Here is a 26,728-nt window from a genome sequence, read left to right on the forward strand (position 1 = left end):
GGTGAAAGAGTAAATTGCTATAATCAAAGACAATGTCTTTTAGGGTAGGATATTTTTGATAGCTGGAATATATCAATTACTTTAGGGCTGTTTATCATTAAAAAATGAAAACATCTGCGGATAAATAGTTACTAATCTCCTAAGAAACATTACGATTAAAATAGTTCCAAACCTATATAAAAGAGTTTAGCTCCCTCAGCACGGTACTTATTAGTCACTAATGATTTTATTAAGCTTACAAATTCTGAATCGTACAAACAGAAGGTATAAATATTGATTACTGTTTTGTTGAAGCAGGTGGAAATAAAGTATTGACTTGTCATTTTCTTTCGGTTTTTCGATTGATTTTGGCTCTAGTTATATTCCGGGCGTCCTGCGATCTTCGAAATCTTGTAACCAACAATTTTCGATCATCCGAAAACGTTTGACATTGTCTTTTCCCTCTCCTCAAATGTCCTTCAGATCTTCCTTCATTAATTACAAAGTCCTATTTGAGGAATTAATGAATCCCTCCGATCATTTATCTAGTGTGTGAGAGATCTCAAAAGTAATATGAGAGGCTCTCAAATCACTCGAAAACATGACGTCATTGACCGAGGACTAAAGGTCATAGCAGTAGCTGGACCTCGCCGCTTAAAATTGTTTTGATAAAAAGGGGCAATTCAAAAATTGCGTTTTTTACTTCTCTATTTCCAATTATATCATAAAGCTATTAATTCTGAACCATTTTATTAAAAATTTAGGATACCATTAAGTTTTTTTTACAGAAAAATTGCGTTAAAAGAAATAAATTGCTAGAATTTTTTTTATAATTTATTTTACATTAAATAGTAAATAACTCGGAAAAAGAATATTTTATTTAATATTTTCGTCAATGATTTGACCGCCAGTAGAGATAAATAATTTAACAAATATGTAACTCATAATAATGTACTAGTAAAATAAAACAAATCAAGTTCTTCTTAATTACTACAGCTTTTAAATAATTTCAAGTGCTAAGACTTAAATAAATAGAATAAATAGTAATTACAAAATATGCATAAATAAGTGCCAATAAATGATAACTAATTGAAAAAATTAACAGCCTCAAAAATAATTTTATTTACAGTAACATAAAAATAATACTGTTCACTACGCATGTCACGGAGAGTTTCAAAAAATATGTAACTTTGAATTAAAAGCTGTTACAAAATCACTACATTAATTTTAATATTAAAATCTTTCTACTTAAAAAAATTTGGTTGTTTAACTGTCAATTGCGAAAATGTATTAAAAACATTGTCTCATAAAGGAAAATCATGTCATATTTAAACACTTTAGCGCAATTTAACATTTAAAAAAAAAGTATAACTGAAGTGTATTCAAAATATCATGCTGAACAAGTTTTATGTTTAATTCATATTTATTCATATAAAATTAGTCTAACAAGCATATTCTGTTTTTGTAATTATTTAGGCATCTTTTTCGAATGATTAAAAAAAAGTGTATGTATGTATAACTAAATTATGTACGTATAAGGTAATATCAGTTGATTTTCAAACACATTACATATTTATTCAGATAAAAATTAATGAAATAAACTTTTTATATTTATTTTATTCATATTTATCTTTTGTACGAGCGTAAGTAAATATATTAGCAGCCAACTATCGTACGAAAGATACTACAGTAGAAAGTAGTAACCAACAATCACACAAAGGATAAGTATGTAATTTATAAACATTTCAGTGGCATATAAATTAAAAACAAGTGTATTAAGTAAAATATGCAAGAAATAAAATGGATTTCATATTTTTTCTGTATATATCTAAATTTGTTTCTATGAATAGTTAGGAAGTAATTATTTCGAATTTATTCTTTATGTATAAATTTATTTAACTAGTTATCATACAAGGAATATCTTGTTATTTTAAACATAATTTTTTATAAATATTGATGAAATATAATTACTTCTATTGATATAAATAAAATAATTAACTCATTTTTATTTTATTCCTATTTATGATTTGTCGGGGCAGTATATAAATAAATTTATGTAATTTACTATAGTGCAAAGAATAAGTATTTAATTTTAAGCATTATATTTTTACAAAGTACTTTAATACTCAAAAATTGTATAGATAAAAGTTTTTATTAAAAATCATTTACAGAGATACTACTTTAATAAATTTACTATTCTTTATTCTTGTCAAAATATGAGTCACTGCGCAGCATACACATCCCATCTAATTACCGCTCACAGTTTAGCTAGATTCCAAATTTTTATGCATACTTAAATAAATTAATGAGATATCAGTAATTAACATACCTTTAAATGAGTCAAACTAAGAAAAATACGTGTAAACACCTGTTATATCTCAGGTCAAAAAGTAAACAGCGCTAAAAAAACAAAGAAAAACACTATTAAAAAATAAATACCTAGTAGCAGCTGGAGAAATCCGCTAAAGAGAGATTAATAACAGAATAATTTGGATAAATGATTCAAAAGTGACCGTCATCTTGCGCAAATTATAATCTTTTTTTATCGCTTTAACTAAGGCGAGGAAAATATTATCTAGATTTTATCGGCTACTAATTGGTACTAGTTCATAGGTGAGAGGTCAGGCGACAAAAAGTCATATGTCTTCGCATTCAAATTGTCGAATATTGGTTGAATTTCATGTAGAATCTGATAATTTTTGCTTTTAGATAACATAGACTGATTATTTTGTGTAAATGTTATTTTAAAAATGGTTTCTGCGTTGTTAAAACAGGTGTATAATACCCTCAAGAAATTATCATAAAATATAATAAGACAGTTAAAAAAAAATTATAATTTGCTTTATTTTTTGAGGTTGTGCTTTCTCTTAACGTTAAACGATTGGTAAAAAATATGTTTTTATTTGTAATTTTAAAAAGGATCGAATTATAGAATTTTTAGAATAATATACAGAGTAATCATGTTTGCAATTAATATTAAATAATAATGATGGTGATGATAAAATGTTGTTTATATATTGTTTTTAAGAATGAGTTTTTAAAATACATATAAGAAAAATATGCAGTAAAAAAACATGTTAAGCAGTTTTCTAAATCCTAATGTCGACTCTTAAATCCTAGGATGATAACTAAACTTTATTTAAACATTTTTATTAATATTAATCTTGCAAACATTTCATTATTACTTATCTTAATTTGAATTTCTTTATTCATATATATGCAATTGATTAAAATTTAGCGAATGGCGTTATTTTAACCATCTAAAAGCCAAACTTTCATTTTCCTCCCTCTTTTAAACTGATAAAAACTAGTAATTCAATTATTTTCCCGTTAAGATCAATCTTGGATCAACAAAGCTTTCGTATCCATCAAAATATTTTAATCTATATTTGGTTCAGAAATTTTCAAATTGCTATATTATTAAACCAATTCGGTAACTAAATGAATAAAATATTTACTTAATTTAATCATAAATGTGGTACCAATTATTTTTTTCAGTAGAGATCTTTTTTATGGTTACAAAATGAGAATAAGACTGGAAAGCGGTTAAAAAAAATACGTTATTGTTATTTATTTTTTCTAGATAAAACTCAGATTGAAGCGTAAATTTATGAAGGAATTTAGAAACCTTTATCTTCCTAAAAGTAATTTCATTAAATAATTTTTAAACTATCCCTGAATGGAAGTTTGATGGATTCGAATTTAGAAGCAGTCATCATTTCACATCAAGTTAGTGCACAATTTTAGGGAAGTGCCAAGTTCAGAAAACCATCAAAACTCCCTTAAACGTTCTCAAGTATTCTACCTTGTTCAGATAGCTCCATCATTTTCGATGTCCAAAAATCCATCACTTTTCTAGATGATAGATTGAGTACTTTAGTCCGTTATGAAGTTTGAATTGCATTAAACTTTTCCAAGTTCTCTGAAATTCCATCTAGTAAACATCTATTACTGTAAGTTATTAAAATCTCGTTTAATCTATGCAAGACTGTCGATCACTTTGTAAGCATCTAGTGCTACATATAAATGTAATTGGTAGGTTGTTAAAGGGGGAATGTTTCATCAAGAATAATTTTAAAGTATTATATAACAATTAAAAGAGAACGTAATTAATAGAAAGGATAATAATTCTCAATAATATATATATTTTTTAGTGATAAATTATCAGTTTTGCCACTTAAATATAATTGCAGATTAATAATACGTATCTTAAAAAGAAGCTGAAAATGTAATTATTAGAAAGTTTAATATTTTTCAATAATATATACGAATTTTTTTCTGAGAAATCGTCATTTCTGGCAATTATCCATATTTTAGATAAATAATGTTCGTAATGATTAAATGATGTTTAAAAAATAATTAAAATAAATATTTTTCAATTTTTTAATAATTTGTATTTTTATCAATGGTATATTGTCAGTCTTGTCACTTGGTTATATGACTGCTTAATATTGTATTTTATCAATTAGTATAATTTATTAATATTTAAAATGATTGTATCGCTAATTAAAGTGCAGCATTTAATAAATACATGCAAACAATATTTATTTAATGAAAAGTTTTTCAATGTCATTATTAAATCAATGTTAATTCATAATAACTTATATTACTGTTAACTCATCATAACTCATAAGTCATTTAATCTTATATTCTTGAAGGGATTTTAGTGGATAAATTGTATATATCACTTCTCTTGCATATTAAGAAAAAAGGGAAATTTTAAATAAAATCATGCAAATTTTAAAAATTTTTGTGTCAAATACTATATTTCCGTTCCACTCTAAATATTATTTAGAAATGTTTCCTGAAACTCACTTATTATGAAGAAACTAGAGCAAGTAATAATAATAATAAATAAGTAAATAAATAAATAATACCCAGAAGTTATTGCAAAAATTAACAAGATATTTTTTATTTTAATCATTAATATGTTAAGTAATTAAACATTTATAAATAAAATGAATGCAAATATTATTTTTGATACTTCGGATTATAATGTCAAGTTTATATTTAAATTTCTTATTATCTTTTGTTTTTTAAGTATATACATGATATCAAATGGCATAAAAAATTATACACAATAAATAAACGGGCACACTGAATTCTGGTACTTTTTACGTAATTTGATCTTAAATTTCTTACAGTGTGGATCTTTTATGTGGTGTTTTGGAGCTTACATACGACTGGAACGGATAAAAAAAAAGCTTTAAAGGCTGAGAATAGACATACGACCTCAAGGAACGTAACATATCGAAGAATTTCATTTCCTTTGCCTAATTTGAAGTTGTCAACATTTTGATTAAAATTCATATTTTATAGTGCTACATCACGTTTTAAAAGTTAAAAAAAAATACGAAATTAATTTAAAAATAAAATTTAAAGCATGCGTGAAGTATATCCTTATATTATTTTTACAAAATTTATTCTCACTGTTTTTAAGGTATTGAAGGTATTTAAAATTGGAAGTTTAAGAGTGATTTTCAGCTATTATTTTCACAGCAGTAATTTCTTAAATTTATCATGTAAGAATATAATTAAAATCGTCCAATGTTATGATTTGTTTAAACAGAATACTTATTTTATAGTCAATACAAGACAGAAATCAATATATTGTTATTCTCTCTAGTCAACACAGAATATTTATATAAATTGCGATCTAAGCCGAGTGAATAAATTATTACACAATACTAAAACATAAAATAATCCAGGAACTAAAGTCATGCCTCGAATTCACCGATACGGTAATCTAAAGAACATTTATTTGAATTAGAACAGCAATTCCTTTTCATTCTCGTTGAACTTTTCATGTTCTTAGAACAAATTGCCAAATAGTTCTGGTTTTGATTCAAAAGCTTTGACAGAAGGATGCATCTATAGAATGAAATACTTTTTGTCTAGATTTACGATCCTGGCGATAGATTTTTTTCTTCTTTCTACCATCACTCAAATAAATCTACTCTCCTGTTTTTTAAGAGATCTCCATATACAAACTGTTTTTCAAAAGAATTTGAGAGGGACTGTCTTGCATTTCGAAGGAGTGAGTAATTCCCTTGCATTTAATAAGAGATAAAAACTGAGGTACAACCAGCAGGTCTTTGTATCTATCACTTTAATTCCCAAAAGGTTTTTTATTTTTCTTGGATATCTTATTCCTTTTTATTGTAAGGGCTCTTGGCGGTATTGTTGGCTTTTTTTTTCTGCACTCCCTCCCGCATATCTTTTTTTTTATTTATTTATTTTTCTTTTTTAAGTTTTTCTTTTGAAATATCATGCCGAAAGAAAACCACCTGTTCAACGTAATCCCCCAACGCTTGAATATATCTCTAAAAGTGGTGGTCTGGGGAAACACATGACAGATGATTTGCTCTCTCTCTCATCTTGAAGATTCCTCTTTTCGTTCGGAAAGAGTGAATGAGGGGGCGGAGAACGAAAGAACGCATATCAGAGTTCATCCTCCTTCGTTGGCGTCTTTTTCTAAAGGCATTCTTTTCCAATTCATCTGGGAAGAAGTAGACAAACGCGCATGCCTGGTATATTCAGTTCACCAAAAAAATCGACCTACATATAAATTTAATCTGATTGCTTCCAATAGAACGTTTTTTAAACTCTTTAAATCCCTCTTAGAGATAAAGCTTTCGAGAGTTGATATCAATTCTTGTAATTTGGTAATGGAACTTTTTTGAAAACTGTTAAGCTGTATAAATAAAGCTTACAAATAGCACTCAAATAAAGAACCACCGAACGCATTTTTCAAAAAAAAATGTATGCTCTTTAAATTTGAGTGCGACAAACATTCTTATTTGAAGCTCTTAAAAATTTGATTAATCAATTAATATATAATATTCATCAGTAACACATGATCTTCCAGTATTTAAAAAAATATCCCTACCGCTAACACTCAAATTAACTAATTCTTAAAAAATGTCAGTAGGCGTATATAAATTTAAATGAAAAAATTTTCCTATATATATATATATATATATATATATATATATATATATATATATATATATATATATATATATATATATATATATATATATATATATATATATATATATATATATATATATTTATAAATTTTAATGAAATAAATGCTTTTATTTAAAGTTTTTTTTTTAAAAAAAATATTATATAAATAAAAAATCTTAACTTTAATAAATATATTTATCAGAAACATATTCATTTATAGTTCTTTAGTGCGAAAACTCCTTATAAGTAGTACTAAAATAGTAGAAGATATAAACATATAAGAAACAATTGAACGAATTGAAAAATGCCAGTAATCGCTTATAAATTTGAGTGAAATAAATATTTTAATCTAAAGTTTCTAAAAAAAAATTATGTAAATAAAAAATCTTAACTTTAATAAATATATTTATCTGTAACATATTCACTTATTGTTCTATGATGTAAAAAATTCCTTACAAATAGCACTATAGATAAGCGTTTAGATAAAAAAAAAACAACTGAACAAGTTGAAAAACGTCAGTATGCGTTTATAAATTTAAATGAAATGAATGTTTTTACTTAAAGTTCAAAAAAATAATAATAAATTAACAAATAAAAAAATCTTAAGCTTAAAATTTTGTTCCTTAGTTAATATATCCTATCTATCTATAACATATTCATTTAGTAATGCATGCTGAAAAAAAAACCCGATTTTAAAGAAAATGTTTTTTCTATGGGCTGACTCTGAAATATTACGCTCGCTACTATGGAAGATGCTGCTAGTGTTGCTCATTTACCATAATCAGGTGGACACATGTGAATCCGAGTCATGGAGGCGATCAACTTATCAGAACCATACTGCCACAGATGCAGGTTCATTCACACGTCGCACATCAGAGAGCTAACACAGAGAGGAAAGCCCCAAGCGGGATTCGAACCCACGACCCTTGGCGTCACAGTCAAACACCCTGATCACTCTGGTACCTAGATGGCCAAAAGAAATTCTGTCTATTTATTATAATAAGAATGAAACATTCGACCCATTCATATAAGAGGTCCTTTCCATTATACAAATTTCAGTAATCAAGTAAAACATGATTAAAAACAAGTACATAATTAAGAAAATACAATTAAGGACTCCAGAAATAAATTATACAAATGGCTTTATAACAGCAGTGTAAAAAATAATTTAAAATAATGCTTTTCTTTCGTTTAAATATGCAAAAAGGAAATTTATGTTAATAAATTTGAAATAGGAACGAAGCATAAATATCAAGATCTCCATTAAAAGCCTCAAAATAGTATAATGCTATCGACTATTCATTTCACAAGTTTTACTCACTTGATTTAGATAGCGATATGTTGAAATTACGCACGAAAAATTTTAGATCAAATTACGGTAAAAAGTACCAGCACTCAGAGCACTCATACTTTTTACCGAAAACTCCATTTTTACCAGAAAATGATACGGAACAAGGAAATCTGACATACCGTAATTTTTGTAAATTTACTGAAATTAGTCTCAAAAATTACTATCATTGAATAAATATTACTATAAAAATTACGGTATAATATTTTTCGGCAAAAATGGATATTACGGAAACGATAATATTTCGAAATATGTAAATTTAAACTTTGACGGAGAATAACACATTTTTCTAAATATTTTGCAAATTAAAGAAAGAGATTGAGAAAACCAAAATGATTTAATGTCATTCCATAATCCTTTTATAACACTTAGCATTAGTTTGTAGTATGTTTAACCTTATGATCTTAAGATATTTCAGTTTTGTATTAATTGTCACACGAAAAGAACATTCAAATAAAAACAAATATTAAATATAATAATTCTAAATTTGATTGATATACAATTATTACAACAAACATTACTGCAATAAATAAATAAATAGTGAAACAACATAGATGAAAGAAGAAAAAAAATAGATTTTTTGAGATCTTACGAGATCATTAAATTCAAACACAAACTTTTGATAATTATTGAGAAGTTAAGTTCATCAAACTTCTGAACCGTTAGAAATTTCTCAGAAAAAATGGTTAAATAATAATTTATCAAACTGCTATTTTACCATATTCAAACAAAACAGTCAAATACCTATAAATGAGATAGTAATTAAACTATTTACTGTGGGGAAAAAACCGTTTATTAACTTTCATCAAATACGGTTAAACAGCCAGAACTTTTTCATACAAACTAGGCCCACCTTAGCCACTAGCCACTTAGTTCCTGGCAGTTTTGTACATATTATAGCCGATAGGGCCAATCTGTCAATCTCATGACAGACAGAATGGGGTTCGAGTCTAGCGATGACGCCATAAAATGTCATATTCTGAACCGTTTATCATTAAAAATGTTTTTCACCGTAAACTATACGGTTAATTGGAAGGTCGGACTGCTGCCGGTAATTTTACCATAGTTTTAGAATGAAAATTTTAACATTACTGAGTTTTACTCATTATAGTCAAGTTAAAAAAAAAAGTCAAATAAGAGTAAACTTATTCTTTCAATTACTTTCACTAAATAAATGATACGCACTTTATGTTCATTGCTTAATGAAACAAATTTTTAAATTTTTTGGAAAAATATTGCAATAAATAATTCACACTATCTGCCATAACAATGGTCCAGGAAGTCTAAACTTAGTTCTCTTTTTCTGATAAAAGTGTAAACTATTTTTAGAAGTTAAAATGAGCTTTTTAAAGTGTTGATATCGGTTGATTGTTGAATTTAACAACAAGTATGGTATTTAGAAATTCAAAACAATTCTCTAAAGTAAAAAATGCTTTCTATAATATATTAAGATTTTGAATGCTACACCAACCTTGATGTATTGAAATTGTACTGGAAAATCAAAACGTGATATACATTAAGTATCGAAAATCATGATAATGTTAAAAAAATTCCAATTATAGATCATTAAGGAAAATTAATTACTTTCTACTTACATACCCTTTACTTGAAATATTGATATGATCTATGATTTAAATTTCAGTTAATCATAAATCTTAAATGACATCTTCAACTAGCAAAATAGTCAAAAGAAAAAAAACATTTTTTTTCTAAAAGAAATGAGACGTTTCATGAATTTTTTACTAAGATTATGTTTCCAACCATTAATTTTCATTGTCTGTCTTGAATATAAGCTTTCGTGTATACTAAAACTAATGTATTTTATCCTAATGATCGGTAAAAGATTAAAACTTTCAAGATAACCGACTATTTTTCCCATCATCATGATGATGATCGGAAATGTCTATTTTTGATGTATCGACAAAAATCATTTTCATAAACGATTTCTGATATATTTATTGTCTAAGAATTAAGTGACCTTTTATTTAATAGTCTTTGAACATCAATGCAGTTTTCTCAAGGATTTTCTTAAACAAAATCTGGACAGTGATACATGATTTATCTGTTGATGAAAGAATAAGAAATATATATATATATAATATATATATATATATATATATATATATATATATATATATATATATATATATATATATATATATATATATATTTGATTAGTTCTCAAACACTCGTTTTTAAAAGTCTTAAATTTATATGATTTTTTCGCGCTTCAAAGAAAAAAAATAAGTTTTTATTAATCCAGACGATGCAGTGTATATTATTAAGTAATATTCTGAACCCTTTTTGTTTTCACAAAACTGTAGATTTTTTTCATAAAAACATTTTATGCCAAAATAAGCTTAAAAAGTCCTTCACAGTTAAAATATTCCACTCAGGGTGCCAGTACTTTTTACCGTAAAATCCATTTATACTGGAATATGTTACGGAATAAAAAATCTAACATATCGTCATTTTTTACGCTAAATCGCCGTAAAATCACTAATTGAATTTTATGGAAAAATGGATTTTACGGATGATCCACCGAAAATGCCAGTACTTTATACCGTAATTTAATCCGAAATTTTTTTACAATGCTAAGGATGAGTTAAACTTAACATGACAGGATTGAATAACTGTTATAAACACACAACAGTATAAAGAAAAAAGTAGGGTTTCTTTGTTGCTAAAACGTGTTATTTTCAAATTCAATTATTTCAGGAAATATAATATTAAATATCATTTCATATATCATTTTATACTTTATACGTATTAGGAAAAATCTATTCTACTTAAAGAGGAATATGAGAAAATCAAAACAATCAATCAAAACAGCTAATATGAGAAAATCAAAACAATAAAAAATTTATCATAAAAGTGATATTTTGATTAATTGGAGTGTAACTTTAAAGAAATCCACATTTTTGCTTTCCCGCCGGTTTCTTGTTAATTTCAAATCATAATAATAATAGTTATAAAAAGTTTTTCCTTTTCTAAATTCAATTCAATATCATGAATTTTCGATTTAATTGCAGAAAAAATCTACAAAACTATGTTGAATTCAAGATATTTGCATATATTGTTACAGAAATTTGCACTAGTTGAGATTTCAATATTTTGTACCAGTTTACAGTTCTATATTCTGTATTAGGTTACATGGCTGTATTCTGTGCTTATAAATTTATGAGTAAGCTTTTCTTTTAAATTTTCTATTTTGTATTTTGTTTTAAATACTTTTTTCAAAATTGGTTCTTAGTTTAAGGATAGTTATGTTAGTGTTGCTTTTTGAGAGTTTTTCTATCTGCAATTTTTGAATAAAAATATTTGTATAGTTCTTTCGACGTTTGATTCAATACTTTCACAATAAATTTTTTATTTCCATTGCAATAGTTTTCCTCCTCAAAAAAGCACAAAATTCTAAAAGTTCTTAAAATTCTTTCAAAAAATATGATCGCGTATTGTAGTCAGATCATGATTTTTTTATTTTATAGAACATTAAAATTAAATAATTTTTGTTTAAAATGGGTAAACACGAAACACTATGCAATAGTTTTTTATGATAATAAATGACTGACTTTCCGTTAGAAATAAATTCGACATTGCAAAAAAAAAATTTGCATACCAATTTATTGAAGAAAATATCAGTAGGAAGTATAAAGGGAAAGTCAGATTATTTACACAAAATAGTTGTAGCTATTAAATTCCTTAGCACGATTGGAATGTATATTTTATTGTCCGCTGCATTCTTTAAAATATGAAAAACAAATCACTCAGAAAAGAAACGAAAACTATTCAATTTTTTCGAATAAACATTCAATATTCTTTAATTGATTTCGTAGATTTAGAAGAAAAATTTAAAAAGCGTAATACTAAACCATTTAGTCAGAAATTTTATGTAGTATTGATATAATCAATCTTCGTAGACTAATTTTATATATTTTGATATGAATCTTTTAAAGCTGGAATTTTTCTTTTTAAGGAATATTACTACGTTTTGTGAAATTTAAATATTATTCGTTATAAAAAATGATGAAAGTTCACGAATTTTGAAATTTATACTTGAAAAACACCTTAAATAAATTAATATTTTGGTTAAAACACGGAAAAATAAATTGACATTTTGATTCAATCATACAAATAATTTATTCACTTGAAATTATATCAAAAATGAATTCTGAATTGTAATGTTTAATAAAAATTGTTAAATATTTTTCGTTTGGGAAACAAATATTTTTAACATCTTTGGATAATTGATAAACGCGATTTCTTTGATATTGATTCAGAAATGAAATATTATTGTGTTTAATATTATTATTCATTGTTGTTTTAACATCCTTTGATTTGTTTTTGAAAATTAAAAAATTCGATACATTGTGGCAAATTAAAAATCGGAACATTTTTGGGGAAGACAGTAAGCAACTCCTTAAAACCCTAATTGGTTTCAAAATTTTAATTTACCATATTCTAAGTCCACTTACTTCATTACTAAGTTATGAAATCATACTTGGCAATACAATTTTCAGTCTGTTGCCTAGTAGCATCTAGTCTATTGCCTAGTCACATTTTTCAGTCTATTGCCGTCTATTCACTGCGCAATTTAATAATGCAAAATATTTCAAACTAACTTATATTTTAATTGAATGACAGAATAATAAACTATGACATTTTAATTTATCATGGAAATATATTTTTTATTTCAATGTTCCAGAAATAATTTACAAATAGTAAAGTCTTATAAAAATAGCTAAATATTTTTCAAGCCGGAAATTAAAGTTGCAATTGCGCAACGACGCAAGTTCTTTAATATTGATTTATAAAGGAAATTTAAGCATTCACTGTTACTTAAACATCTTTTGATTTGATTTTAAAAGCTACAAAATTTGATGCTTATTTGCAATTTGAAAATGAGAACATTTTATCGGAAGAAAGAAAAAATTCATTAAAACCCTTTAGCATCCTTTAAAAATGCAATTTACCATATTCTAAATAAATTTGCTATATTTCTTTTATATGAAGTCAAATTAGGCAATATATGATTTCAGTCTATTGCTTTTTCCACAATATACTAACTTCATAATTTAATAATTCAATGCAATTTAAACAAATTTATATTTCAGTTGAATTACAGAAAAATAAAGCATGAAATTTTAATTTAATCATAGAAATATATATTTTTCAATCACGTTGTTACAGAAATAATAGAATCACAAATAGTAAAGTTTTATAAAAATCATTAATTATTTTTCAATTAACGATATTAATTTCTTTCCAAGCTTAATAGACGTGATTTCTTTGATATCAATTTATAAAAGAAGAAAAAATATTGACTGGTATTTTAACATCATTTTATTTGATTTTTAAAGCTACAAAATTTGATATATAATAGCAAATTAAAAATAAGAACATTTTATCGGAAAGGTTAAACTAGACATTACATTTTTCAGTATTCAAGTTTTCCTTAATTTAATAATTCAAAACTTTTAAACAAATTTATATTTTATTTGAATCAAAAAAGAATAAATTATGATATTTTAATTTAATCATGCAGTTATATTTCTTTAGTTCACATTATTCCAGAAACAAATTACAAATAGTAAAGTTTTATAAAAATCTTTAATTATTTCCTAAATATGGAATTAACGTCATTAATTTCTTTCCGAGCTTGATAGACGCAATTTCTATGCTATTGATTTATAAACGAAAAATAAACATTCCCTGTTATTTTAACATCATTTGATTTGATTTTAAAAGCTACAAAAATCGATACTTAATTGCAACTTAAAAATAAGAACCTTTTAGCGGAAGAAAACAAGCAATCCATTAAAACCCTTCAGCATCAATTCCTTTCAAAATGCAATTTACCATATTCTAAATCAATTTGCTATATTTCTTTAAGTTATGAAGTCAAACTAGGCAATATATCTTTCAGATAGAAGGCTAAAAATCAGCACGCGCCTCATTTACGGATTATTTTATTGAGTATTAAAACGTGATTCATGTTGAAGCCCTTACATCGACGAAAGTGCTAAAACAATTTCCTACAAGGCAGATCGTTTAGGAGGGTAAAAGTAGATGTTAGGCGCGTGCGAATCAGTTTAGTAAGCTATATATCAAAACGAATCTGATTTATAAAGGGGGTGAACGTTGATTCACCAATTAGAGAGCTTAACACCGACAAGAATCACCTGAAAAAGGTAATATTTATTGTTTATTGTGACATTCCATCCTCTTAACTTGTATCGAGTATTTCTTTTAACCTTGGCGTTATATATCATTAACAACAGTTCAGAAGCCAAAAGAACACTCAAGGCCAGAGAGGACCCTCATTTTTATTATTTTTTTTCTTCTTCCGTTCTTAACCTACAGCTTCATGAATATGCGGCAAGCAACTAAACCAATAATTATGCCCTTCAAATGGCCTACCTTGTTTTTGTACATTTTCTTGATCAACCAGTCACCAGCTTCGGCTTAGTCAGAGGCCTTTCAGGGGTTGCAAGAAAACAAAAAAAAGGTAAAAAATAGTTTTTACTTCAATTAAGTCTAGTGTTTTGAGAACGGAAGGCGCTTAAGTTCAATAAGAACATAAAAAAGATAGTCTCGTTTATTTGAGAAGCTTGTCGAATCGTAGCTGTTGTACAGAGAGTTTTAATTAAAGAAAATTTTCAAATAACATTACTTCTTTCTCTAAGGAAATGATCATTTACGATTTGGGTGGTCCTAAATAAAAAATGTTTTTTTTTTTATTCTCTTGAAATCGTCGCATTAAAAATTATCAGAATTAAGCATATTCATAATGATGAAAATATTTTTATTTTAAAAGCAAATATTTTCTACCAAATATCTACTAAAATTTTGTATATTGCTTTTTAGTAAATTTTTATCAGAACCTATTACCAATTAAAGATTGACTTTTCTGTAAAATACTTCATTCTTTTGATGCACTTATTAAACATATACGTTTAACAAACATTTTTTCACTACATATTTACTTTCTTATTAAATATTTTATTTCTGTCACTTTTCTGAACATTTTTTTAAGTAAATATTTAAAACTCATCGATTAATGGTTTTACAAACAGAAATGAAATACTATATTAAAAGCTAATTACATAATTTTGAAAGCAAATATTTTCTAATAAATATATTTATTTAAAAAAAATGCATTTTTAATAAAACATGTATTATTAATTTAAACTTAGCTTTTCTGTAAAACATTTTATTACATTTTCTTCCTTTATTAAAAGTATTTGTTAAAGAAATGTTTTTAACATAAATTTGTTTTTTCTATTAAATACTTATTTTCTGACAATTTCTAATACACTTTTGTTAAAGCAAATCTTTTATACTCACTGAAAAACTGATTTTATCGCAGAGTTTAGCATGTATTTTGCATATTAATTATAGAAAAGGAAAACAAAGAATAATATGCTGCATATTTTTTCTTTGCTTTACTTATTTTTTTTTCTTGGATCAAAGTTTTTTCTTCTTTTGTTTTTAATTTGCAGAACAATTTCAAACTTTTTTTTTTCAATAATTAATAATAATTTTTAAAAGGTTCAAAGAAAAAATAACATGCTTTTCAGAAGAAAAAATAATTTTAAATGCATTATAGTAATAAGCTTTTTTTTTCTACCAGCACATATAATAATTATTGATATTTAGTGAATTTTACATAATACTTGAATTTACTGATTATGAAATCCTGTAGAGAAAAAATCATTAATTCGTTTTTAAAATCTAATGCGCATTTATTTAGTGCAATTTTATATATTACGTTTCTTCACAATTTTTTCAATTTTGGGATTGCAACTGACTGAATATGAATTATTACTTTATTGCAACGTATTGCACTCGAAATCGTATTGAAAATAAACTAAAATAAATCACCAGTAATTATTTTAAGAAACTATTGGTATTACATTTTGAAGGATTAAAAATTTCATACCTTAACCTAATTGTTTATAACTCTTTTTTCAAAGAAAGGAAATAAAAATAATTAAATATATTATTGAATGAAGAAAATTTAAATGACTGTTATAACATTCTGTGAAAACGAGCTGCAATTAAAACACAAAAACGTTACCTATATATATTAGTTGTTGGGTATCATGGTATTTTTATTATAAAAAATATAAGATAGATAAAAAAAAACTAACGTTTTATCTTATTAATTGGGAAAGTAATATTCATTAACACAATCTTATTTGAAAAATAAAATTAATAATGAATTCCATTCCTTTTTATAAAATAGAAAGGTTCTTATGAACATTAAAAAGTTATACAGAGCTATAATTTCTTCATTTTTTTCTACTTTTAGGTACATTTAACACTCAGACAAGATGAAATTTACATATTGATAATTTATGTCATGATTGCCAAAAATGTATAAATATATCACCATTTGTTCCATCTCATCAATGAAAGATCTTTAAAGCTCTGTGAAGGAGGAAAAAAATTGAATTTTCCGTGCATTGTTGAGGCGTCCACATAATTTCTACGACAAGATTCACGTATGTATTTTTTATAACTACAACTTATTTACGGTTCAATAATCAATTTTAGAAACTACAACTTATTTACTATTCAAAAATCAAATTGTAAAACAACTACAACTTATTTATAGCTCAAAAAACTTTTTTTAAAAGCATCTTATTTATAGCTCAAAAATCAACTACAACTTATTCAGAGTTCAAAAATCAATTAAAAAACTACAACTTATTAATAGTTTAAAAAAAAATTTAAAAACTACAAGTTATTTATGGCTCAAAAATCAATTTTAAAAACTGCAACTTTTTAATTTTTTATAAATCAAACTGAAAAACAATGTAATTTTCTATGTTTGTAAGATACCGAAATAAAAACAAACGAAAGTAAATGATTTTCATTGCATCGTATAAAGTTCACGCGCTCCTGAACTTAGTTTAAATTTAAAAACACTCTTTTTCGACGTTTTTTCAATCCAATATGAAGAAGAATATATAACTAAAAGACTTGATCGTGGGTGGGCAAAATATTATCTGGCAATTCTTCTTTTTTTCCATACAAGGCTCTCTCTAGAAGCTTTGGATTTCAAACAGAGGCTTGCTTCGTGATTGCTCTTGCACCACAGGTATCACGCAATTCACGTTTCATATCACGCAGGCGCGTGTCATCATATTTCTTTAGTGTCGCGATATTAGACCTTTTTTTATTATGAATAAATTCCTCAGATAGCGACATTTTCTTGTAAGAGTCCCTAAATAAACATTTAAAAATGGTTTTATTACAATAGTTTTATGACTGTTCATAAATTTGATACATCAAGGGTTGGAATGTATCAAAGTATCGTGATACTTGATATATCAAGGGTTTATATGAGTAGAAGTGTTATGATACTTGATATGTCAAGGAAATATTATATCAATTGGATAAATCACCATCTTAAATGTTACTATGAGAGTATAAGAAATCGTGGATAGATTTTTTAAATTTCAATACGTTTTTCTCATATTAAAGATGTAAAATGTTTGTAAGGCAAAAATTTATAATTACTGTCAGATATTTGAAAACAGGTAAGAGGTTTCCCTAACTGTTAAAAATTACAGTAAAAGGCACCCTGCTTGCCGGTACTTTTTACCAGAATTTTATCTAGAATTTTTTACATTGCAAAGGTCTAATAATTTAAATAATTTTTTATTTGCTAAATGTTATCGAATAATGTTTTCAAATTTGTAATTCGACTCTCCTGTTAATGAAGTAACTATCTAAGGACCTTTTAAATATTACTTCAATATGTTCAATATGTTGTGAACTTGCAAACCCCTTCCCATGCTTACGTAAGAAAATCACGGCAATCCCCTTATTTTTTTATTCACTTATTTATTCATTTCTTTCCTTCTTTTTGTTGATTTTTTTCGCATTAATATTGACTTTTATTGTAGAAACATAATTTTAAGATTACAATCAAATAAAAGATGTAATTTTATCAAATAAAAGGCATAATTAAAAAAAGAAAATTTGCGCTAAGAATTTATATAATAAAATTTTTAAACTCCAAGAAATTTATTACTAACGCTTTTTTTCTGCCCGAATTTAACCTTTATTCCATATCTAATATAATTTTCTGTTAAACTTTTTCTTCATTTAAAAAAAAACTAAAATAGTGGAGTTTTAGAGCATTGCTCATATACCCCTGTCAGCAAAAATAAACGAATCACAATCTTCCCATTAGATGCTTACATAGTATTCGAATGACTCTAAAATCCTGCTCATAAAACAAATGATAATGACATAAAACTTGTGTTAAATGACAAAAAAAATTTCTAAAATAATTATTAAAATACACAAAATATTACTTATAATTCTTTTTTTATTTATCGGCATGAATTGCTGCTTATAAAACCAAAGACTGCAACAGAATTATTACAACAACTATTACAGATAATCCGTTTTTAAGAAAATACTTTTACTAATGGTAGCAAGGGTAAGATATTTATTTTGATTGTTTTTTCATTTTTTTTAAGAAAAAGGAAGCCGTCAGAAAAAAAGAGTGCTAGGCACAAATGGGTTAAAAAAAATTCTGCTCAAAATTAGAAAATACGCTCCTTAAGAAGTTCAAATCAAGGCTTCAATTATCGCAGAAATGAAACAGCCGACTAGTAAAATCGTTATTTCCTGCTCGCTTTCAGGGGAAATAAAATATTCTTGCCTTCCACACTATAAAAAATTCCGGATCAGTTTATGGTAAAAAGTACCGGCACTCATCCGTAAAATTAATTTTACCATTAAATCCATTTTTACCGTGAAATTGTATACAGTATTTTTTTGCAGATTTTACAGAAATAATTATTTATCTACAGGGATTCGTTGATTTTACGATAAATATTGCTGTAAGAATTTCACAGCATCAAATGTGTTATTCCTTAAAATTTTACAGCAAAAATGGATTTTATGGTGAAAAGTACCGGCCTCCTAGGTGTCTGTACATTCAACATTTAGTTGATCCGGTACTTTTTACATTGCACCACTTATTACTATCCAGTGTTCTGGTAAAAAAACACAGTCTCTTATATAACAGGGTTCTCACGATCGGTAAATATTTTTAAAGTGGTAGCATAATTTAGAAATGTCTAGACTTTTTAAGCTACCAATAAATTTTAATTTATTTGTTATATGTGGGGGCAAAAGAAAAAAAAAAGGAATAATTTTGTTAATTTCACATGAAAATAGTCTTGAGATATCTCACTTATCTCTCCTTTATTTTTTCCAAATGCAGTAATTTAACAGGAGACTTTAAAATGGAAAAAAAAAAAAAAAAAAAAAAAAAAAAAAAAAAAAAAAAAATGGCTGTCGAATAAAATTTAAAATTTTATTAAAAGTAATTAGCATATTTGCATATTTTTTCAGTTTACGATTGAAAGTGTATAAAATGAATGCTAAAAAATAAGAATAATTTGAAATGTAAGTTACTGTAGTAGTTACGATTAAACAATTAAAGATATAATTAAAATATTTAAATGAATTGAGTTTCTACCAATTTTTACACTTACAGTTGCCTTTGGCATCCCTTCAAGTAGTGAAAACTCTGTATACGAATCCTTCAAGTACCACGGAACTTAAGTTGTTTCTAAAAATATCTTTTCTAGTATCGAAAAACGTAATGCATTGATATCTGGTCATGTTCATATGATCTGATAAAATTTTTTTGAAAAATCTGCTTCTTTTAAAAATGTATGCTTTAGTTCACCATCACTGGTAGCTATATTTCAGAAACACCTTAAATGTAGGAGGGTGTATATATGTTGTAACTGATACTAATTCATGGTTTCTCCACCCAAAAACAAACAAAAAGTTATAAAATGACTTTTGTTACCAGCTTAAGTATCCATAACAGGCTTGGAAAAGTTGACAGTTATACGCATACCCTTCTGTATTTTTTGTTTTTAAGAAATAATTTTTTTAATGGTAGTGGACTAAAGCAGAAATTTAATAAAATTTAGAACTTGGTGGCTGCAGCCGGTAAAAATCCTTTTTAAAGAATAATGTAAAATTTCTTTTACTGTTCTTAGTTTGTAACCATTAAATATAACTGCTAGTCATTCATAGTTTTATCTTGTATATTTAAAGTGGTAGTAGATTTTTTGCTTCACCATTTTATTCTAAATTTAATAAATTTGATTTAGAAAAATTTTGTGTGCAGCTGTATTAATTAAATATAAATTTTTTTTTTAATTTAACATTTGTTTCGGTACTAATTATAATATCGAGGAGGACAATATCCAAAGTGGTAACAAATTTATCCTTAAATATTTATGTTTTAGATTCCTCATTAATACAAAAATTATGTTGAATGAAAATGAAACCGTCAGATTTAGAACCAAATAAGTGTGCTTATGGGGAGTTTATTTCATTTGGCATTATGAATCTCCTGCACTGTTAAAAATTCCGAGCTATATTGCACCAAAAATTGGTATTCATTTGCTGGCTACGTAAAATGGAGCTCAGTTTTACCATATATTGATATTTTCACTAGCTCCAAATATCAGTAGAAAGTTGCACCAAAAGTAGGTGTTTTGAAGAAACGAAGTATCTATTTTCATTCTCTTTTTTTTCTTCTTTTGTATAAGCAGGGGAAAGTTGCACCATTTCTAGGTGCATTTAAAGCAATCAAATGCAAGCCAAGGTTGATAATTTACCGTAACAAAACTATTTACCGTAAAAAGATACCTCTAACCATTTTATACCACCAACCAAATTTAAAAAGGTAACATAAAAGAAATGAACTTTAATTAATGCAAATACCTAAGTAAGTTGATATTTGAAACAACATGCATTAGTCGTTGCGATATGCCGAGACTGAGTTGTAAAGAAAACATGGCGTCGTAAACAAATATCGTTCAGCTTACAGTCACCGTCAAAGTTTTGTGTCTTTTACTAAATTTTGGTGCAGTTAGTTGCACCTTGGAAGTACATTTCGATCATACTTCACAATTTATGGTGTAACTAAAATAAAATGATGTTTCTTATAACTGAACTTTGGGATAATGAGAAACTTTGCAACAAATACTGGTTAGAGATTTACAGTTTTTTACAGTGTGCACTAATTTTAATTTTATTTTTGATACGACGACTGATAAAATGCCATACGTGTCGTCAAAAAGGAATTTTCTTAGTAGTAACACTTATTTTTCAAAGTACAAATCTTGATTTTTAAAGGAAAATGTTTCACGAACCACTAAAATTCAATAATTCAAATAATTATGTATAAGGTCTATTAGTTTGACTTGTGAGGTATAACTACATTGTATCTATCTACATAACTAATCTTTCATTAAGATTACAAATAATTCTCTCTTACTCCATTCGAAATTCTCACTGCCTCATGGAACTACCACAACAAACAAGTGAAGAAGGACTGGCCTCAATTTCCCAGATATCTTCATTCAGTTCAGGTTGTTATTAATGTTGGTAAGGTAATTTATTGTCAACCTTTATGAGACGCATATATGCATTCTCAGGGTGGCGATAATCAGATTAAAAAAGATAAAACTTGTAGCCAAACTATTTTTAATGCAGTTTATTTATGGGCGGGATAATGATAGTTTACTTTATTTAATTCACCACTACTTAGTTCGAATTAAAAATTCCATAGTTGCACTTTTAACACACATGGATTGGATGTGTTGGATTTAAAGTCAAAGCAAAAATAAATTTGTCAAATTATCTATGCTTAAATTTAAGCTACCGCTTTTTATTTTTTACCATCCTGATACTCATTCCATAGGAATGCATTCATGACTCGCCCGTCCCGAAAGGGTTAAGAAAACATTTCTTGCTAGTAAAATTTTTCCCAACGACCTTTCATGTTGGTAGTCAAGATATGAATATTTGAATTATTCATATATTCAAGCTGAATTATTTGAGGACAAAATTTCTCCATCAAACCTGATATCGAAGAATAGAAATTAATTTTTATAAAAAGTGGTATATATATATATATATATATATATATATATATATATATATATATATATATATATATATATATATATATATATATATATATATATATATATATATATATATATATATATATATATATATATATGTAACAAATCCGATAAAAAAAATTTTGTTTCAGATTTTAGTCAGCGGTAAACATTGTTTATAACTAAAATGTTAAAAAAAAATCAATATTTCTATGTTTACTGATTTAATTTAGAAGCTTGCTAATATGTCCTTATGGATAGGCATGTTTTGTTTCTGCAATTGAAATAATGATAACGATACAAATTCGCTAACATTTATTTTATGTTTACAAAAAATGAGGACTCGAGTTAAAACGAGTTTAAAAACAACGAACTTAATCTATTTTAAATCCAACTTTTTGGAACTATACTAGCCTTGCTTTGAAATATTTTAGTTACAATAATAGATTATGTTATTTAAAAATTGCGTTGCAACTAGAATATTTAGATGGATTTGCGTTAAATATTGACAAAAAAGTTAAACTTACTGTTTCTTGCCAGTTCACGTGATTCAGATTTCTCGCATTTCCTTTTCTGTAAAAAATTTTGAAGATCTAAATTTTACAGATGTAATTATGACTGAACTAAATATTTTACGATAATCAATTGCATATTAGGATCGGTGGCTAAGAGGATAGAGCATTCGCCTCCAAATGATTCGACCCAAGTTCGAATTCCAGAGGAAGTTGGTTGAAACGAATTCTGCTCCCGAATCGCTCCGACCACAGTGGTGACATGAAATATCCTCAGTGATGCACGGATCATAGGTTAAAGTCCTCTTGTCGTCGGACCAGCAGTGGGGAACTTTCGTGGTTTTCATACCAATGTGGGTTAGCTCTTTCAAAATCTTTACACGAAGACTAGTTTGTCCAAATGCTTGATGCAGGAGTTCTCTTGTCTTTTGGGTTAGATTTAAAATTATGTGGCTACGGAGTTGAACACCATAGCCGTAAACTCAGACTTGGGTCAACTGCTCAACGCAGGTTATAAAATCAAATCAATTTTCTATATATTGGTGTAACTTCTTAAATCTTCAATTTTTAAGTAAAATTTAATAAGCGAACATATCCTGATTTGAAAGAAGTGGAAACCAGGGACTTAAAAATATCAAACTTTCTGCATGTCTCGACTTGTTAAGCATTATAATTTTCGAGCCTTGGTAAAAATAGAAACTCATTGCATTGGTAAGAGTAATGTGTTTGAATAGAGTTTTTTCAAGAACTTCTTATCTACCTAAGAGACTTTATGACATTTTTTATCTATCTGAGAGACTTATTTTGAAAGATATCTTGCTTCTGAAGATTCAACACATCTATTTTATTCAAACTAATTTTAAATAAAAGCAGTAGATGCCTACTTAATTTTCATATTTTCTTTAAAGCAATGATCCCTGCAATTAAAAATACGAATCCCACAAAAAAAGTATATATATATATATATATATATATATATATATATATATATATATATATATATATATATATATATATATATATATATATATATATATATATATATATATATATATATATATATATATATATATATATATATATATATAAAACGAGTACTATATAGTTTCATTGCATTTTTGCATGTAGATCATCAATTTTTCCGCTATCACGAAAGGTGAGAAAATCAATAAATTTTCATAAAAATTTCATACCTACTCTCTAACCCTAAGAGTGATGATGCCTTAATATCGAGAGATTCCGTGTTATGTTACATTAATAATCGTACGAAATTATTCCTTTGAAATCTATTTTGAGTCACGTACTCAAATACTCTCATACAAAAGTAGGGATAGATAATGGATTTTAAGTATCTGAAACAATAAACAAGGATGCTTCTGTATTAATAAATATCATAAAAATGTATGTCATAGAACGAAAATGTAATAAAGAAGTACATTATGTGTAATATTAGGTTGGATAAATTTTTTCTAATTCAATTATCACGCATCAATCTAACATCTTACAACATTTTCGAATGTTCCTAAAGTATTAAGTACTTAGTGTCGAGTGCAAGATATAATGATATGTTATTGAGGATTGAGTGATTTTTACTGTACTTAAGGAAGATTTTTCGCAACTTTTTATCGATAATTGAGTGGGGTGTCGAAAGTCAAAAAATTATTTCCAATTATCATAAAATGTAACAAAAACTGTTAAACTTTCAGATAAAAACTGTCAGCTTGTGTGCCGGAATAAAACCAATTATTTCATAGAAAAATAGTGTTATTTGAAACGGATGCTTGTTTTTTTAGGAAAACAAGTTTAGATATTTTAGCAAAATTTGTTATTTAATATGGTTCTTAATTAAGTCCAAGATTTATTAACTCTGCGACTTTTAAGGAAAAAAAATTATGAAAAAAGCAATGACACCATTATTGTCGGTGTGTGCAGACTTCAGAAATTGTATGACCTGTCAACGCCGGGATTCGAACCTTGGTTACATCATTAGGAGGAGAGCTCTTGGTCTCCTGAGCCACGACAGAGCCAAAGCGTGGGTATAAAGAAATCTTGAACAGCCTTTATCTGAAAAGTTTTAGAATTATATTTAAGTCTAAAAACGTTTAAAACAATAGTGGGCAACCTTTAAAAAATTATCGGGCAATTTAACTTACTGAAAAATTATATCTTGTGAAAAATAATATTAAGGTGGAGTATCAATTAAGCAATACGGTCGAATCGCAGTTTTATTTATACGATGCTCGAAATCATAAAATTATGACTTAAAAGTAAGATCAAGTACAGAAAGTAATCGCAAAATAATTTGAAAAAGATGAAGTTATCTTACGGTACAGAACTGTGTGGCAAAAACTAGAATTTGAACTGATGATTTTAATTCACTTATGGTTACTGTGAGAAACAAAGAAAAACTGTTTTGTGAAAAGCAGCTTTAAGCCGTTAAATATAAAGAGAATGTCTGAAAGAACGAGAATTTTTCGCTGAACATGGATAACGGTATAGCGATTAGAAACAAAAAAAAATTCTGTATTTATCTTTAAACAGTTTTTTTATGTGAAAGATAATTTTTTTCTTTTTTTTTTCAATGGAAATTACAATTATTTTTTTTTATAGTGCATACTTGTGAATCATCTTATATAAAACTTTATTACTTCCTTTGTTTACCTCAAGCAAAGTTTTTTCTGCAAAAAAGAATAATAAATAATTTTCATTTTTATTTATAATTTTTGTCATACGAAGCTTTAAGAATAGTTCTTTTGCGAAAAGGAAACGTGAAAACTTGAATTTATAAGAAAGTATTATGTTTAGCAGTAACTAATGCATAATAAGTGAATATTTGTTTCTGTTAGGTACTATTTTGATTTTTTTTTTATTGTAAGAAATAATAGACTCATTACACCAGTTTTTTTTTCTTCAAAATGCAGACGTTTGAGGTTACCATAATGTATAATAAATGTAAACATTTGCATATCGATCTATATCATCCAATTACAATAGTTTTTTCCACTTAAGCTGGCAACTAATATTAAAAAATAACTAAGTGTCTCAACACTTTTTTTCCAAAGGAAGGTCTTAAGTCACTACAAAATGATGCCGTTAAAACCGGATTGGCAGGAAATGAGCAAATTTGATCAAGAAAAGAAATCAAACAATCAATAATTTGATCAATTCAATAGAGAAAAATTGTTTTAATTTAGAAACTGCACAGCAAAAATGTATTACGAATTGCAGAATGAAGTACCGACACTTTGAACACATCATCCGTAAAATTCATTTTACCTTACATAAATAAATTTTTATCTCAAAATAACTCTAAAAATTAGAGTATATTAGATTTTTTGCTCCGTAACATGTACCGATAAAAATTGATTTTACGGCAAAAAGTACCGGTACTCAAGGTACCGTTACTTTTTACTGTAATTTCCTCCAGGATTTTTTACGGAGTGTCCTAAATTGATTACACACTCAAGACTTTTTAAAAAATCAAATTCAAATGAGTGGATTAGAAATGCTATTCTGGCATTTTTCAATTAACTAAAATTGCAATTATCTAAAATGCAACTAACTAAAAATGTAATTCAAATGCCAGAATTAACGAAGTTTTTTCTTTCTGAAAAAGGACTGAGACGGTTTTAAAACCGAGTGCCTTATTGTTGCCATTTATTAAAAACTGAAAGACAAATACGTTGCTTTATTGCTGTTTAATTTTTTTTTCTTCTTTTTCATCTGTTGCTGGGGTTGATAAATTTGTAAACCTTCCCTTTACAGTTAAAGAGCCCAAATGGATATAGCTGCAAATCAGGAGTGATTTACTCCTGGGAAATACGATTAGCTGGAGTAACATTTTACTGAAGACTAGGTTTTCTGAAGTAGAATAAAAACCTAGAATCGTAGCTAAATCGTCGCAAATGAATTCGTTGTCCCCAAAGGGAAAACGAAAGAGAGCACTAATTAGA

The 26,728-nt window shown here is 26.5% G+C and overlaps 1 long non-coding RNA gene across 6 annotated transcripts in view; it reads right to left on the bottom strand.

Annotated features, from left to right (window-relative positions):
* LOC122268913 (uncharacterized) overlaps positions 1-26,728 on the bottom strand; it is a 98,482-nt gene that overhangs the window by 41,873 nt on the left and 29,881 nt on the right. The window contains exons 1-2 of one of the 6 annotated variants that reach the window (XR_015430788.1): positions 7,728-7,809; positions 2,309-2,379 (exon numbers count right to left, since the gene is read on the bottom strand). The exons of 1 other annotated variant lie outside the window; for it this stretch is intronic. This is a non-coding gene — a long non-coding RNA (uncharacterized LOC122268913). Of the gene's footprint in view, positions 1-2,308; positions 2,380-2,418; positions 2,534-7,727; positions 7,915-26,728 lie in introns of those variants that run through there. 4 more of the 6 variants (XR_015430792.1, XR_015430787.1, XR_015430790.1 and 1 more) reach the window with 4 other exon arrangements.

Source organism: Parasteatoda tepidariorum, chromosome 12, assembly GCF_982258835.1.
Source record: "Parasteatoda tepidariorum strain Cologne lab strain chromosome 12, Ptep-v5.0, whole genome shotgun sequence".
NCBI classification, from domain to species: Eukaryota; Metazoa; Arthropoda; class Arachnida; order Araneae; family Theridiidae; genus Parasteatoda; species Parasteatoda tepidariorum.